Source organism: Ciconia boyciana, chromosome 9 (genome assembly GCF_034638445.1).
Source record: "Ciconia boyciana chromosome 9, ASM3463844v1, whole genome shotgun sequence".
Taxonomy (NCBI): Eukaryota; Metazoa; Chordata; class Aves; order Ciconiiformes; family Ciconiidae; genus Ciconia; species Ciconia boyciana.
Window position 1 is genome coordinate 5,903,847 of NC_132942.1, and position 18,110 is coordinate 5,921,956.

Sequence of the window (18,110 nt, forward strand, 5' to 3'; positions counted from 1 at the left end):
CTTCACACTGGAGGACACAGACATGGCAGCTTTCCATCGCAGTCCCCCATACACCGTAAACCCGCTGCAAGATGGCAGGGGTGCCACTAACAAAGTTGACAGAAGAGAGACCAGTCGCAAGACCAGTGAGGTTTATAAGGACTCTCCCCAGCTCAACCTGTAACACTCCCAAAGCCACCTCCTTCAAATTAGTCCCAAACCCTTGCCTACAAAAAGCTTTACGCCAGCAGGGCTCTTGGCCCAGGTGAAGGGATGCTCACCAGCGATTCCCACAGCGGGCTCCTCAGTAGGTAGGTCATTTGGGATAGACACCATCTTGACCACACACTCTGGGTGTCCATTCCCTAGGCCAGCGGATGATAGTCCTTAGCAGACTATGTGCTATGGACACAGAAAGACTGTTCAAGTCATTCTCTGGAATAATAAGCATCAACCTTACCTCCTCAGGAACATCCCTCTGAGCTCTCTCACTGCGAACAGCCAAAGTCAACTCATCAGGATGCCAAACTTTTGACTTTCATTATGGTAAATTATTCACAGCAGAAGTGTCACTTTAGCAGTGTAAAATTCCCTGCCATTATAAATATTTTCATATCATGACTTTCCTTCTCTTATACCTGTGGAGTCTTAGACCACACTGGTTTCTTCACCTTTAGACTGTGCATACCTGTTCCCACACAGAGGACAGTCCCCAACTTACTGGAACACAGAGCAAAACTCACAAGAACCCTCTCTAGACCTTCAGAAAGAAGCATTAATATTAGTTTCTTACAGCACTTTCAGTGATTTTTCCCATTCCCCAAAATAAATTTCCCTTTCCTACCAGAAGACCCAACAATGCACACTCCACCCTCAGTATAATCAATATATTGATACAGAAGTGAATGCCTTGCAGTACATCTTTTTACTGCTTTAATATCCTGACTTTTCCCTATGGCTGTTTGAACTAAATCCATTCTAAACCTTAACTATATTTCTGTACCAATGATTTCCCATTCAAAGGCTTTGCATTGCCAATTACACACATGCACGCACATACCTACATGTGCATCTTCTGTTAATACTTTAAGCGATACTTGAATCCTTTAACATTCTCTTCAAGGCCTTTTACTGTTTTCCCACAATGCTATTTAGGCTACCAATTAACCCCACTGAAACATCACTGTTGCCTAATGCTCTTACAACAGCGGCCAGAGACAGGACCATGTCACAGAACCATGCATTCATCTTCTCATATGCAGGTACAAAGTCCTGGCTTGCCTATAACTATGTTTTTGCTAACTTATCTAGGGATGAAAACACTTAGTATTAGTTATTCACAACTCCATTTACCCACATCCTTTGGTAGTTTTGGTAGTTCAGAGCAGGAGTGCTGAGCCATGCTACGAGAATCATCACTTTTTCTTCAGTGACCTGTTTGGCATGGCCAGTGCCATGATGGCATGGCCAGTGCCATCAGTTAACATGGCTTTTGCACGCTAATAGAACGACTAGGACTGTCCAGCAGCAGGACAGCAGATAGGCATGGTACAGCAGCTAGGACACATCGTGCCCCTGATCTCCTATAACATGCCACCCCTGAAATGGCAGCAGGGAGGAGCACTATCCATTTCCAGGCCTGGTTTCATGCTGTCAACCACCCCGAGGTGTGGACGTGGGCAGCAGATTAACCTGTCACAGACAGGATACGGCTGAAGTCTACAAAGGGCTTATCCTCCCCACAGCTTGTGCCAAAATAGCTGGGGAAACAAGTGGAGACACAAGCACCTGGGTGTTGGCCAGAACCTCAATTTACAGTCAACCTTCCAAGAAGCTACTTCTATATCTATCAAGTCTTCAGGACCATATTGGTCCTCACCTGTAGGTGGTAAAAAGAAAACAAGAGTAGAAATAATCCCTTCCACAAGCTCTGGCTGCCCATGTGTTCTTGCTGGTAGAAAATTTTTGATTTCTCAGTCTTGGTGGTTTTTAAATTGAAATCACCTGCAGTATCCTGTCTGGGAAAGGATTTCCTAACATGCTTTTGTCCATTGGGATAAATGCACATTTCTGTGCTCTGGTTAAAAACTGAGACTTTTTCCTGATCAAAGGAACTGGAACTTCTATGTTGCATAAAACACTACAGAAATTAAAATACACTTTTCCTATTATGAGCATGAAAAAAGAAAAAGAGAAACCTTCCTACGTAAACACAATAGACACTCAAGTCGCATACTAAGCATTTTACAGGGGTTTGGGAGAGAAAAGAAATACAAAATTTGAAGTTAATATTCCTCACGGAATGAGATTAGAGATATTTATTTTACGCCCTACTTGAATCAGCATAGTAATTTTCATCTGCACTAATAAAAATAAATCAGAAGCTGATCTTCCATGCATTAAAATTACCATTTCATGCAACAGTCACAATGTTTCTGAGACATATGTGCCCTTTGGAACTCCTGCCACAAATAGAGCTGAATTTAGGGACTGCAGCATGCACAAATTTATTACATCAATTCTTTCCAAGGGAGGATATTGTCATGTACAAAACGCAACGTGGACAGCTAGATAAAAGCATCCAGCACTGAGTAAAGACTCTTAGCTTTCAAGAGAAAAATAATTAGAACGAAACAACTAAAAGAAATAATCATATTGCATGGCACCAACTGTCGGGTGACCAGCAGAGCCCTGTTTGGAGCACACTCATCACCCAGCCACAAATTAATGAATTCGCAAGCAGCGCCCTTGTCTGCAGCTCAGCCTCTCACAAAGATGCTCACTTGCAGAGCAGGATACAACTTGCTGTTAAGACAGGAGTTCAATATTCATTAACCAAAAGAGCCCTCACTTTGTGCTGCTGCCTGCAGTACAAATCATCTGCCCACGGGTTTTGTCGATCCCGTCACCCGCTGTTTCGTGAATGCTGTACCTGGAGACACCACGCAATGCATCAACACCCTCAGCCCTCAGCCGGGGCGTTTTCACAGCCAGAGTCCAAAGCTGGGAAACCGCAAATGCTTTTTGAGCAATGCAAATAGAAAATGTTGGAAAGACAAAAGGTTTCATCTCAAATTTGCATACAGCAGCCTCTCCTCGCAATAGTTCGCTCTTTGAAAGAGAGCTATGTGAAAAGGGAGAATTGAAGCGGGGCACTTGCACGTTGGGAGGTTTACTCCAAATCCTCCCAGGAGAGCCTGCGGCAGGCTTGCAAGTGCACGCTTTTCTTTTGCAACCCAGGACAGCAATACATTCAACTGTGCTAAAGCAAAATTGTCAGGCACAGAGATTTAAGGAGATAATACAGTGAAGGCTCAGGGACTAGATATAGTCATAAAAAGATGCAGGCAGAAGCTGCTGCTTCCTTGCTCTTTACTATCAATCGTCCCCGCTGTTGTATTGGGTGGGGAGGGCATTAGCACAATTGCTTCAGAGGAAAGGGTGCCTGGGGTAACCTCTTCCTCAGCCGCCCATGGCATACTCTCATGACCCAAATCCAAACCCAGCTTGCCCCTGATCACCCCTGCTCTTCTGGCTCAGGAAAAGCCGGCTTTGGTCACCAACTCAGATGGCTGCATTCAGGTGTGTGAGACACCAGATGTACACGGGTTGACTCTGCCGTAGCCAACACTGTCAGGGGAAAGTCTAAGTTGCTTAAGAGGTCAAAGATGACCTTTCTTAGATTCTTCTGTGTCTACGTTTCTACTACTGAGCTCTGCAGTAAGTCTTGGCAACATACAGATGATCCGAGAAGCTCAGTAAAGCCGTGGATGGGAAATACCTAGGTATGGTAGAGACCCAATACTACATAAGCTGTAAGAAAACCCCTGCTTTCAAATCTCTGGAAGCCATGCAGAAAATATCTTCATAGCCATCTGCTTGGTCCCACAGGTCACACTGGAAAAACAAATCCAGCAAACTGGAAAGCCCCATAGCCATCTTTCTAGTAGCACATGGATGGAAGTCTGCTACCGCAGCGCTGGCGATGCTTGGTCACGCATGCTTTTCTCTCTCCACTGTACGCTTGAAAATGCTCTGTTTAAGACTCAGCTATGTCAAATAGTCTTGTCACCATCTTCCAAATAACTCATATGAATGTCTCGCATTTTTCAAGTGGTGTCATAAAATGTGGGGCTGCACACGCCACAAACACTGACATATTTCACTAATGCAATCCAGTAGCAGCATATGGAGAGTATTTATACAGGTCTTTATTATTTTTTATGAAAGGTAAACGACCCTTTTGGGGAAATGGTGACTTGCACTGACAGCATCTTTGTTTTTAGGAGAAAAAATACCAATGGGGGGAGGGTCAGAGGCTTTGCAAATCTAACTCAGGGGTACAAAATCCTCTGGTCCTGTTGTAGGAAAAAAACATTCTCTTCTTCCCAAGATTTTACTGCAATTCATCTTATAAGCTGGCCTTGCTAAACTAGTTACTTGACACAGTAATTAGTAGAAATAATAATAAGATACATATAAATAAAATCCAGATATTGACTAAGTGAGTCTTGAAACACGAGTTCCCATGATTTAAGTCACCTCCTCAATATATTGTCGTATCTTAAGGTCAAATACTTCTAAACGAGGAAACGAGTGACTCTGTTCATCAGTGCAGGGCTAACACGAAGCAACGTTTGCTAGCTGCATGCACTGGTCTGCTACAGCATTCCCAAGCCCAGGAAGCAGGAAGATTTCAGATGTCTGAGTCTAATTAAGTCTTCTTAATTGTTGTTTTACTAATTGGGGTGGAGCAGTTTTGTCATGATTTTAGCTGTTGATGAACAATTAAGTAGAATGCAGCATTAATTCCTTCTTGATCTACTGAGGAAAGCCAACACACAAACTCAAGTGAGAGAAACCAAAACTAATCAGAGCAATACGATATTAGCACATGTTGCCTCACCAGGTGGAAAGCCAAGAAACCAGCACTGGCTCCCCGCAGTGCCAACAGCGGGGATCACTCCAGCGCTCCCAGCCCAAGCTGGGAAGGTACCAAAACCTCAAGTCTGTGCACCTGCGTTTTGCTTGCTGACAGCATTAATGCCCTTTGAAGGCCATGCCAAGATGACTCTTCATCAAATTACTTTTTTTTTTAAATTTTCTTATGTTTTCTGGTATTCTGCCTTTGCTTTATAATATTCCAGACTAAAGACTGCTTGCATTTCTACCGATACTTCATATTAGCTCATATCTTTGCAAAATTATCTCTTCCATTGCTAGTAACGATGCAAATCCCTCTTTTACTCTACTAGGAACAAACTTTTCAGTATTTGAAGCGCTCACAGAATGCAGAAGGACCTACAGACAGTCTCTTGTGAACCAAGCAGTGCTTGTTCACAGCAGGGAGATAAGCCAAGGTAAAAGCTCATGGGTTTGGGGGTTTGTTTTTTAAAGCTGGCCTATTGATAACGGAGGACCTCGCCTCACTCCCTGCTGTCGCAGGGGACTGCGGACTGAGCTGTGCCTTGGACCCACAGCATTCACGGCTTTGCAGGTGCAGAAAGGACGAGGCCATCACACGTACAGGACAACTGCTCCAGCCCAGCCCAGCCCTGCTGCCCAGCACTCTGGCCCTGAGCTCAGGCAGAGGGTGTTTTTCCGTTGAACCAGCCGGGCAGGTGCAGGGTCCACATTCACGGCTCTGGCGCTGTGGAAACCAGAAACTATCTGGAGTAACTGGGAAAGAAATTGGGCAAACCCATTCCCCTTCTCAGCTCCAAATCACCACGGAGACTTCAGCCAGAGCCACGTGAAAGACCCAAGTGATGCTCTCCCAAACACCTTTCCCCTGGGAGGTGGTTTAAGAGCAAGACCTGCTAATTTGAAACTGTCAGTTTTCACTACTTTCCCTACAGTTTTTGTTTTGTTTCCCCTCTCCATCCTTTTGGGACACCCCTGGCTGGCTCCCACCTTCAGTCCTGATGCACTTTTCCAAATGTCATCAGCGCAAGCTCCACGGGTCCCCAGGCAGTGTGCAAACCGCACCTCACCGGGAACAAACACCAGGTTCCTTACCGTGCTCTTTATTCAGATGCTGAAAAACCATTCACACACTCATGCTCATTGCCTTTCCCAAGCCTTTGCAATAGAGGACTAAGATTTGTTTGTCTTCAAGCTCCAGAGGAAGGTCTGCACTGAGGGAGAGCTTCCGCAGTCACCATGACAAGAGATGGGGAACAGATCTCTTTTTCCCTTTGCAACTGAATGGCATCTGCTCCCCAGATCACAAAGCACCCCAGGGCGCTGATGGGACAGGTCAGCACCCTCCCTTCCCTGCCTTGCCTTGGGAGGCTGGTGCAGGGAACAGGGCCAGATTTGTGCGGTATTTGTTTGCCCTCCTGAGGAAGGGCAAAGGCACAGCGTAGCCCAAAGGAAGAGCGATGCACGACTCAAGGGACCAGCCTGGCTTTTAGGGCGCCAGCACTTAACTCTTGTGCTCTGCTACATCGCACAGCAGGCTCTAGACAAGTCCCGTAATCTCACCGTCCCTCTGTTTCCGTCTATCAAAAGTGGATAACGGCCCGTCTCTAACATGGAAGGACGCCTTGATAAATGCACTAATTATCACCAGACACCCTACCCAGCAAGCAAGAAAATAAAGGCCATTTATTTGCCTAAAAATCTTCTAGTTATAAAACCACTACCAGAAAACTCTGCAAATCAAGACCCTGGAACCTGATTTAATTAAATCAATGAGAATTATATCATTAATTTATAAGAAAGCTCAAACCTAACAAGAAATTGTTTACATTGACCAGCATACAAAATCTTTTCATCGAGCTGCTCAGCAGTACCTCCGCTATTGAACAGCCCTTGCAGCCCAGCTGCACCTCCGCTGCTCCATTTGTCATCCCAATGCACCATTTGTTCCTCAGAACACAGATCATCTTACACAAAGCAGTTGTCGTGCATCTTCCTCGTCCCTACCATCTCAAGCACTTTACACATTCCTCTCCACATGTGCTCATAAAAATCACTTGCCATAAGAGTTTTTTAAATGGGGCTTGTCAAAACATCAACATAGAAGGTGTGCAAGACAGAACATCAGATTTCTCGTGCTGCTTGCTGAAACACTCACACACACAGCCTTATACAAGAGGCTTTTCTTTCCCCAACATACCACTGAGATATTTGGACGTGGCTTGCAAAGGAGAAGAATCCTGCCAAGAGGGGAGGCAAGAGAGACACAACAATCTTAAAAGGAAACTTCATGCATGTAAAAGCCTACAAAAAGTAAAACCTGGCTATCCGTAACAGAAACGATTAGGAAGTGATTTAAAGAAATTTGGAAATACTGTTTCAGTGGTTGGTTGAACACCTCCTTTAGAATACAAACATTTGGCGGGCTATTTATAGTCCAAGGGGAAAAGCTCCTGACTTCCCCGATTCAAGCACAGCAGGCCACAGTCCATTCTCAGTGAAGAACATAAATTTTGAGCAACTCCAATAGACATGAACAAGTCACTGGGTTTATCTCAATTTCACTGATTTCAGAAAACTTAAAGAAGCGATACTCAAGACAAGTGCCCTCAATCTCAAAGACACTCAAACCCCTACTAGACCTGCTACTGTGTAGATGGCAATTGCTGATTTATTGACTGCAAAACGCTGCGGATCAAGCCTTAGTATTAGCTAATATCTCTGCTGAAATTGGCCTTTAATGGTCTAATCCAACTCCCATTAATGAGAAAGGAACAACACCTATTTTCTTTAATGGAGTTGAATGAAGTTGTAGCAGTTACCATCTGATCAGGAAAAAAAAAAACATTTGGACCAATTAGTCTTACTGGCTGCATTTTATCTGATATGAAAACTTCAAATCTAGGGCTACAACAGAGAAATTATACTGCTGTGTCCAAATTTAAAAAAAAAAAAAGGCGTTGAGAAGTGGAAATCCACCTTTCATTCACTTGGGTGTAATTCAGAAGTAACCCTGGAGAAGCCAGGGCAGCTCCAGGTACATAAATACAAAGTGACAGGGAAATCCAGCCTACTCTTCACATCACATATTTCACGCTTCTTTCTATTTCACAGTAATACACCAAGTTAAGCTGCTTATTACATGGGCACATTCTCCTAACCACAGCCAGACTTGTATTTTATGTTGGGCTTGCCATCAGTACTGACTGCCCTTTAATCATAATTCTGCTGTCATTTGTGGTTCCACTTCAGAAGGTGCTTGCTTTAATACACAAACTGGATAGCTGTTCGCACTGCTATACCCCAGAAGAGAGGCGTACGAGTGATGCCACGAGTGGGACTTAGTCATAACCATCCCTATTTATACAAACCTCTTGCACGTTTTCCTAACAATCTATGCTCTCAAATACTTCTGTTGGCCTACACGATGCTGCGGCACATGCTTCTAAGCCCCACAGCACACCAATTCGCAAATAATGACCTTCCTGAAACAACCTAATAATAGCTAATAACTGTGCCATAAAGAGCAAAAAGGTTGTTGCACAGAAGGTCTTTCATTGAACGAAAAAAAGACCTAAATTTTATTAGCAGAATCACTAATGGACACATGGTTCTCATGTGATCTATTTATTTTTAAGAAATGCCTAGTATCAGATAATGAAGTTATCCTACAAAACAAAAACAAACCCCAAAACAGCAATTTCAAAACGCACACTGCACTCTGGCAGCTTATGAATGAAATGCTCCGTAGGTGTTTGTGTACATTTATAATTTACTACACCACATTAAGAAATAAGACAACTGCAAGCGACAAGCTGATGCTCTCCCAGCTGTGTACACCATGTAATGATATCTTCTGCCAGGGGTTAGCCAGCCTCACAACCAACTTCTCACTTGGGAGACGGACAGAAGGATCCAAAGGATCCAAATCACCTCCAGCAACCGAGTACCAAACAGCAGCAACTCTGCCTTCATAGAGTTTCTCCTGCTGGTGTTTTAAAGCAATACACACTGAACATCTGAAACGCTGTTTAACGTACACACATGCCAGGAACAGAAGCACAAATCCTGCCCCTGATGCACAGAATGAGTATACAAGGCTTGCGCTGGCAGTCTCCACGGAGGCTGAGAGGAACAGAAATCTCTCCTCCAGGTCGTGGCACAGCAGCAGCCACCAGAGAGGCTGCTGACCTTGTCCTCCGGCAGTGCTCGGAGATGGGGAGCACCAATTGCACCCCTCCCTCCCTCTCCTCTCCTCGGAGCAGGACAGAAAATGCCAAGGGACACTGCTCCTTAGCAGGGACAAATACCACAGCCTACTGCCTGGTTCTCACCTCTCACACGTTGTGTGCGCGAGGCACGAGGGGTTCAGCTGCGCCAAAGCTCGCCCCCAGGTCCTGAACGAGAAGGGTCCCATCTCACCTTGCTCTTCTCCAGACCTTGCTTTCATCCTGCATCCCAAACTTGCATAAAATCACTGCTAACCTCACACAGAGGCAGACATCCACATCTGACAGCTCACGTAGGACCAAAGAGCCAAGTACTCGACATGGCAGTAAGAAAATAGCTAAATAGCTAACAGCCTGTAGCCTTAATCTGCCAATGCCCAAGCTCAGATACTGTCCCTACTGACTTCTGAAGAACTGCTCGCATGCCCCAAATTATTCAACTATTTAAAATATCTGCAAGATTACAGGTTTAATATGCATGTCAATTTGTGATGACAATGTATTTTAAAGAGAGCAAATAAATAGAGTTCAAGCCCTCATCTTCCAAACCTTGCTTGCTTCCTGACTTGGTTGTGTTGGATGTGATTGACACAGCAACCATTATTAAAATGACAAACTAATTTTAAAAACCAAACAACCTCCCCACACAAAAAACAACAACCCCAAACAAAACCAACTTCAGCACAGAACTGTTTGATTCTGTCAGGTCAGGACTCTGATCATGTGCCATGACCCAAAAGGATAAGTTAATAAGCCAAATTAACTTTCACCTGTCTTTCACTTTTTCCTTTTTTTTTTCCCTCCTCCTTTTTCTGCCTGTAGGTATTATACCTTACCTCGACTGTTGAGAAAAACAGAGGACCCCACTGTGTCTGTGACCAGGTGACAGTGGGCGTCATGTTAGAGACCCCCCCAAACATCTCCAACTATTAAAACCACTGGATTTGCAGCAGCTCCAGCTGTGAGATTGCAGGAAGGGAAGGGGAACAAGCTGCTACACAAGTAAAAAGTGTACCCAGTCTGTAAGTGGAGAGTCAATACAAAGATTTTAAGGCTTCATACCCAAACCCAAGGGATGCTGCTTTCTGAAAGACGTGAAAGCCGGAATCACGGACATGGGGACTGCAGGGTCAGCCCCTCTGGAACGTGGCACCAAACTCAGGCAGCCACCCACTTCGCTTTAAGCATGCTCCCAGCTCAGGAAGAAATCTTGAGATGCAGTTTTAGGCACATAACTAATCCTATGAAACTTAGTGAGACGTAGGCTTTTCTTTACATCCTCACCAGCAGCAGACTCGATACAAGCGTGCACAGAAGTGCCTTGCCGATTCAGGCCTCACGCAGTGACTGGGCCACAGGATAACGTATACACCACTTTCACATGCTCTTGATCTTTCAAAATGAATTTCTGTATTGGATCCACTGTTTGCAGTTGCACCTGTAACCTTGGTGAACTATTTCATACTGTGTCATCCTAATGGCTGAATCATAAGTGACCACGTAACCATAACCCCAAACTCCTTTCTGTGCACACGGATAAGGAAGCTCTGCAGAGTTTCAGCTCCACGAACAAGACAGATTTGAATGAAGTGATGGAAAAGATTGGAAGATCTCAACAGCCACCTTTGTTCTCTGCAGACCCACTGAGTACACGTAGCATCTTGGTGCGTTCCAGCTTCAGTACAGCTAACGTCCCCTAGCAGCAATCCAGGGACGGCCACTGAGCCCTGATGCTTTCAGAGGGCACCTTCTCCAGTCCACAGGGCAGAGCAAGGGACTGTGTGAAGAGGTTCCTGAAGTCTGTTCTCTTGCCTGACTTCCATACCCCTGCATGATCCTCATTCCTATACCCTCTCCTGAGCTCCAGCCCTGCAGAAAGCATCGAGCCTTTTGCCAGCACCAACGTGGAATGTTGCAGCTTCTTGCACTTGTGGTTTTCTCTTCCATCTGCTTTAATTTGTGGAAGATACGTGGAACGTGAGCCCCAAGCCCAGATGACCAGGCTGTACATGGTATACGATGTTTATACATATGCATTGGAACAGACTATACATACACATTCAAAATTGCTGTAATCAGGAAATGAACCATGAAATGTGTAAGCGACAGCACATTACTAATCTGTTTTATAGCTTAAATTAGAATCTTTGGAATTTCACAGCCAGAGACTTTTAAATAGGTCAAAAATGTGGTAATCACACTTAATGATCGCACTGCGATATGCACTGCATCAGAGCTAGGAGTGAGGAAACCTGAGCAGAATGGATATGAACTACTGGCACATTCAAAAAAGCATTTAACCAACCTCAAGAACAACACACATAGCCCAGGCCAGAAGTTTTTTTGCTTCTGGTCCTGCTCTTCAGAAATGAGCTGCAAGATCCCATGTGATCACAGAGATCAAATGCTGTGCCCCCGTACCTTCCTTTTAGTTAGCACTGCAGATTAGCGAAGGATTTGACCGCTTAGAAGCAGTGAGCATTTAGTGGTGAAAAGAAAGCCTTCCCCAACTGAGGAACATGGTTTGTTATTGTACTTGCCCGTGCACATTTTACCCCAGGTAGGCAGAGTTAAAACACATTCCTGGATATCAGCATTTTGATTTCTTTTAAAGAAAAGAGCAAGAATCGACAGACCAATCGCAGTAATCCTCTAGGCTCCAAACCAGGGAAACCCTTCACAATTTTTCTAAGTTTAGACACATGCTTATGTTCTCTTTACACCAATTTGACTTTAGGTACAATAAACCCGATGGAAAAATTGTGGAAAGAATGAGAATTTCCGCAAAATAGGCAGGTGCTGCTAATTAATCCTGTCCTGTCAAGCTGCTGAGGCATAACCAAAAAGGTAAACCAAGAAAAAAAATAAACCAGCTATATTCTGTGAAAACAAAGTCAATGTTTGTCTACTGTGAAAGTACAAAGTCAGCAGGGGAGACTGCTTGCAAGCTCATAAGAAAGCAGGAGAGAAATGTTTTTTTGGTTTCTTTTTTCCTCCAGTCAAACTTGGCTGCTTCTAAAAAACAAAGCAAGGCAAGAGATGAAAGGCCTTCTTTTCTGAAGCCAAAGATGAAGAATACAAAGAATATTAATGACTAACAAGTCCGTCTGTAAATGCCATGAGCTTAGCTGTAGTAGGGACAAAAAGGAACAGCACTGCTATTAACTAATGAAGTTTCTGATCTAACGAGCAGCGATGAAGGCTGATTGGGTCATTTATGGAAGGGAACGTTAGTTCAGAACACAGGTTCCCTACGGAGGATAAAAGGAGAGAGAGAAAGATGCCATTATATAAATGAAAAAGCTCAGGATGGTTGTGGTTCATTCACAAAGCACGTAAAGGTAGTGAAGTCCCAATTAGGGCTTGCCTGTCCCTTACGCATGTTTGTACGCGCAGGTACGCCGGACGGCTAACCTGCGGGAAACTCGAGAATTGTTGCAAATTTGTCACTTGCCTTATATCACAAAACATTGCATTTTGATGAATCGCATTTCCTAAAGGAAAATTTCAAAACACACAGAAGCTTGCCTTCGCCACGGTTATTTGATCTGGCATGAGCGTGCCTGGCCACCGCAGCTTCCCAGGACGCCGGCATCCCACAGCGGTCCAAGAGAGCCGTATGGACGAAGGGCAGAGCAGCAAGGGAGGCAGGCGCCAGCCCCCCACCTCCGCGCTGCCCTGCGACAAGCGCTGCCGTGCAAGATCAGTGCAAAGCACGTTCCTCCGCATGTGAAGTCTGCCCGTTCTCTTTTGAGAAATTCTTTGAACTTAAGGAAATGAAGCAACACAAAAACCAGGCAGAAAAAAAAAAAACAACTCGGAGCCAAAAGTGACACTACGCAAACTTCAGATTTGGAAACTGATTCATTTGCCAGCTCATAGGCATACACACCTAGTGTGCCTCTATTTATATGCACGGACTCAGGCGCTCTGCTCTGTAGAGGCACTCTGAGTATTTTTAAATCAGCGAGAAATCAAGAATCACTGCACTTACAGGAAAGAAAATGGAAAAATCCCTCTTTCTCTAAGCTGTGACCATTCAGGTTACAGAAGTCTTGAGACAGCAGCTCTCCTTGCAACATCCAGCCAGACTGAGAACCAGGACAGATAAAAAATTTTCTCTGAGATTCTTTCCCTTGACAGGCCACTGCTCAACTCCTGCAGACAGACTGTATTTTGGATCGGAGTCTGATCCAGTAGATGATATGAGAAGCCTTTGTGTTGGGATGGAAATCTGGGGAGCATCCTGATGACGTGAAAGATGGCAATGCTTAACCAAGTACTGCCAGAGAGCTGTGCTGCTGCCCCTGCCCTACGGGGCTGGGAATTAAAGGCTGCAAGTTCAATGCCCCGCTTTGTCCATAACTCGCAGTGGTCTCAGCAGATCACCAAACCCTCTCAGGTTCTCCTTCTGGAAAATGGGAACAGCAACATGCCGCAGCAGCATCACAAAGATTTGTTAATGCTTGTAAGCGCTTTGTAGATAAGGAACATCAAGACAGCAGTTAGCAGAGGGATTTGGGGCACAGACAGACATAAATCCAAAGTACTCATATCATACACTTTTCAGACAAGCACAGCGGCAGATCAGCTCCCTGCATTTAGTGGTTGTGGGCTCCATCCTCTCAACATACTGAGCACTCTGCCTTTGATCCAAAAAATGAGTCTGGGGAGACTATTCACACGTTTAATGTTAATCATATGCTTAAGTCCTCCGAATCCATAAAGAGGGTAAAAGAGAAAAGTGTCTCCAGCCCCAAACCAAAAACAAATTCGCAGAAGTTATATTTAGGACATGAGCAGACATTTGAGCAGCAAGGAAAGACCTTTGCTACACACCTGCTAAGCTTCTGCATCCCTGAAGAAACCTGCAGGTGGGAAGTGTCTGGAGTCAGTTTACTTAGACAAAACATTTCTAACATAACCAATGCAATGCCATTAGAAAGAAGCACCCCACACAGCATTTGAACTACTATTCCACAGGCAGAGCAGTCCTCGAGCAAGGAAACGAGAAAAAAGAACAAATGAAGTTTACTATGGAACTCACCACACAGATTTAGACTTACGATTATGAATTCATTTGCTACTATTAATTCCTTTATTATAATTCCTCAGAGGACAGGCACTGCCACTCAGTCCTCACAAACACCATCAACAGCACCTAGAAAGCGTCTTCTCCTAACACTATCAGAGACAACAATACTGAGCAAAAGGCATTGGATCCCCCTTAAAGCCTTGTTCATTTTAAGCACACGCTGCTCTCTCCTCTTAGCTATCCGAAACATCTAACTCAATTTACATCCTGCTAAACTCCTGGCCTAGCTAATGGCTCGGGGCTACGAGTCTCCTACGCTGGCCGGAGCGTCCAGAAGTCTCTGCTCTTGCATCAACCCCACCTTGACTTGTTTCCTGCGGGCGCATCAGGTCAGTGGAGTGAGGACACAGCACTCCTGCACAGGTGAGCTCAGCACGGCCAGAGCGGGTACCTGCAGCAGCAGGGTGCACGGAGCTCCGCACGGTCACACATTCCTGCAGAGCAGAGCGCTTCAGGCTACATCCATGACTGCAGCATGGACATATCCCTCACCAGATCACCATCTGCAGCATAAACAAATAACTGGCTTCCAGAGATGATTTTCAAAACTCTGTTAAACAAGCATATATAGCGAGAAAAGCCTCAGGCGATTAAAGGACCACTATCCAGAGCTTCATTGCTTTAGCAGATCCGTAAATGTTATCCAGCTTACTCACAGCAACATCATGCTTCGCCAGTGATGTGAAAAGGACAAATCACCCGAGATGCTAAATAAGGCTGCTAATTGTTTCTAAGGATTTTTAAAGAATCCTTTAAGATTATTGTCCCCAAATTTGATTAAATAACATTTTAAATCCTTTCAACTGAACATCATTAGGTGAAGTTGACTTGATGGTATAATAGAAACGCTTTCTCCTTAACTAATGGCTTTTTGAGAAGTGTGCTGTATTTTAACAGTACACACCGCTTTTAACTTAATAAACCAGAGGGAGCTGTATCAGTCATACCTTACAAAGGGTTAACAAGGTAATTATCTTCCTTGGTTGGCTGAATTAGAGCTATACAAAATGCTGTGCCTCAGAGGAGGCAGAAGCATATTCCTACCTTCACCTGCCGTAAACCAAGAACCACGAGGGATGGAATTACATCGCTGGGTGAGGCTGTAGGAAGTCCAAGGGAAGTTAACACAGCAGTAGAAATGCTGGTTTTGTTTCTCCACTTCCTTTGCAAGACACTCTGCTGTCCCAAGGTTTGTAGGTACCACAGAACAACACAAAGTTCACTGCTACTGCAACTCATTAGCATGAGCTGGCAGACCCCGCCACCGGGGAAACCCTCTGGAGAGGGCCAAATGCCCAGAAAACACCACCGTGAATTTCTTTCTCACCATTTTCCTGGAGGAAGAAGCACTGTCTCTCATGATGGGGTAAGCTACAAGGCATAACTCCAAGCCAGTGCAGTCTCGGAGCATCTCTGACAATAAGCCAAGACCTCTTAGACATCTCTGGTGCTTTTGCTTTGTTCGGTGCCTCCACTAACATCACCCAGGAGGACAGCTCTAACAGACTTCATTGCCAGGCACTTTCCCTTGGCTAGAGCCTTGAGTCCTCCTTTGCTCTACCATTTCTTTGTTGTAATCTATAAAGAGGCGGAGGGTAACAAATGAACACACTCCCCATCCTCACCACTTTACCCAGTCATCCTTCCTCATCCTACACGTGCAGTCCACTCCTCCTCCCATCCCTAACAAAATAAGTGAGATTTAAAGAGTCCCGGAAAGCAGAGCGCCAGCAAAGTGCATCTTTCAGTGCCGAGGAGGGCAGAGATGCCTCCGGGCAGGAGGTGCCACTGGCTGCACCGCAGAGCACGGGTATCCCACAGCAGGAGCTGAACCTGGAATACACCTTTTGTGCTACATTGGCTTGAGAGCAATAATTAAATTCCAGTCTAATTTCCTTCTGATCTTACAGCTCTAGCTCCTGAATGACTCCCATTAAGTCAATTACCGATGTGGTGTCACTCTGGATTTTTGCCTTAAATAAGGAGCGCGTGAAACTACTAAAACAATGACAATCTTTTTATCTATGAAATACCTGCCCAGGACATTTCTTCTGTGGAATACAAGTGTCAGTATTTTAGGTTTCAGTAACAACACAAGATGTGCCACCGCCACCCTACTCGGAAAACACAGGGGCAGGGAACTGTATTAAAGGACCATCAAGTCTAGAGAATACAATCTGAGCACAAATAGTTCCTCCTCTGCACTTCTCTTTTCCCCCTCCTCTCCCAGTGTTTCATGCTGTGCCAGAGCATCACCAAGGGACCAATGTCCAGCGTGGGTCCTCACACAAGCCACCAAAACACCCCAAGCTATATGGTGTCACCCAGGAATACCCTGGGTATTAAAGCCATCACTGGCGGACGGGGTCTGTGCAGCTGCTCCCATGTCCTGTTAATTAGGTACTACGGACACGCTCATGCTGTAAGCGCATCTTTGACATAACATAGCATGACAATTTCTTCAGAGTCACAGAAATGCAGAGCATACAAATAAACCTGAATGCTGAAACCATTTCATTGTTCATAAGAATAAGCACATTGCACCTGTTACGGCCAAGGGCACTGCCTGTGCCTTGGAGCTGATTATTTCAGCCTCTAACGAGCCTGCCTGCCTGTCTTGGAGGATTGTTAAATTCCAGGAGTAAATCAAGCACAACAAAATTATTTTACAAAAGAAAATCATTACCGAATATACAGAGAGAGGTCTTTAAACCCAAGGTAAAGAAAACAAGCCTAAAACTGACATTTTTCCCTGAGCTTCTTACAACCGCTGAGTCAGTTTAAATTTAATTTAGCTGAAAGAAAATAACTCCAAGATTGATACTGGTGAAGTCCTGCCCTGAAACAAGTGTTTGGGAGTCCAACCGCAGCCCCCCCAGCCCAGGACTCCTAACAGAGAGGCACACGAGCAGGGAGCGCTCTCCCAAACCCCATCCCGGCAGGAGGGACCAGCCCGCAGAGGCGACGCTCCCGCAGCCCCCGAGGGGAGCCGGGGCCACGCCGCAGGGAGCAGGTGGCAGAACCGGGCGGCGAGCCGGTCCCCGCAGCCCGGCCCCGGCGCCGCCGCCAGCCGGGCCCCCGCCGCCAACACGCGTGGGGCGCCCGGGGGGGGGGGGGGGAGTGATTTTTACGAGGAGAGAGGGAAACGGAGGAGCGCGGGAGAGGACGGCAGCATCCCCGGCTGCGGCAGCGCGGTGCGGGCTGCCGGCGGGCAGGGTGCCGGGGGAGGGGACGGGAGCGGGACCGGCCGCGGCGGGACTCACCGAGCTACGCGCGCCTGCTGCCCCCGCTGCCGTCCATGGGGGCGGCGGGGGGACGGGAGCCCGCTGCGGGCGAGAGCCGCCCCAGGAACCGCCGCATCTGCCCGCCGCCGCCGCCGCCGCGGAGGAGGAGGAGGATGAGGAGGAGGAGGAGGAGGAGGAGGAAGAGGAGACCGCGCCGCACCGCCCCGGAGCCCCAGCGCAGCCCGGCCGCAGAGCGCCGCCTGCCCGCCGCGCCCGGGATGGGCCCGGCTGCGGCGGGAGGGGCGGCCGGGCCGCGGGGGCAGGTGCAGCCGCCCGGGGGGGCGGCGCGGCCCGGAGCCGGGCGCGGCCCCGGGGCGGTGCAGCTGGCGGAGCGGGGCCGGCTGCGCCCGGGGCGGCGGCGCCGGGGGCCGTGCGCGGTCAAGGGGGGCGAGGAGCGGGTGGAAGCGCCTGGGCATAACGTGGCCGGGCGTGAATCCGCCCCGCGAGGGCTTTTAATGAAGTACAGATGTTCCCTAATATAATTATACCGTCCTCTGCCTGATAATTGGCTTTGGCAGTCGTGCTGATCGGAATCCCCCCGCGCGGCCCCTCCCGCTCGCTCTGCGGCAGCGGGGGGCTGGGGCCTCCTCCCCAAACCGC

General features: G+C 46.6%; 1 protein-coding gene across 1 annotated transcript in view; it reads right to left on the bottom strand.

Annotated features, from left to right (window-relative positions):
• Positions 1-17,519, bottom strand: part of RASGEF1C (RasGEF domain family member 1C) — a 75,530-nt gene extending 58,011 nt beyond the window's left edge. Inside the window, exon 1 of the mRNA XM_072872142.1 lies at positions 17,490-17,519. The gene's annotated coding sequence lies outside the window, so the exon portion shown is untranslated. The remainder of the gene's footprint in view (positions 1-17,489) is intronic.
• Between the last annotated feature and the right edge of the window lie 591 nt (positions 17,520-18,110).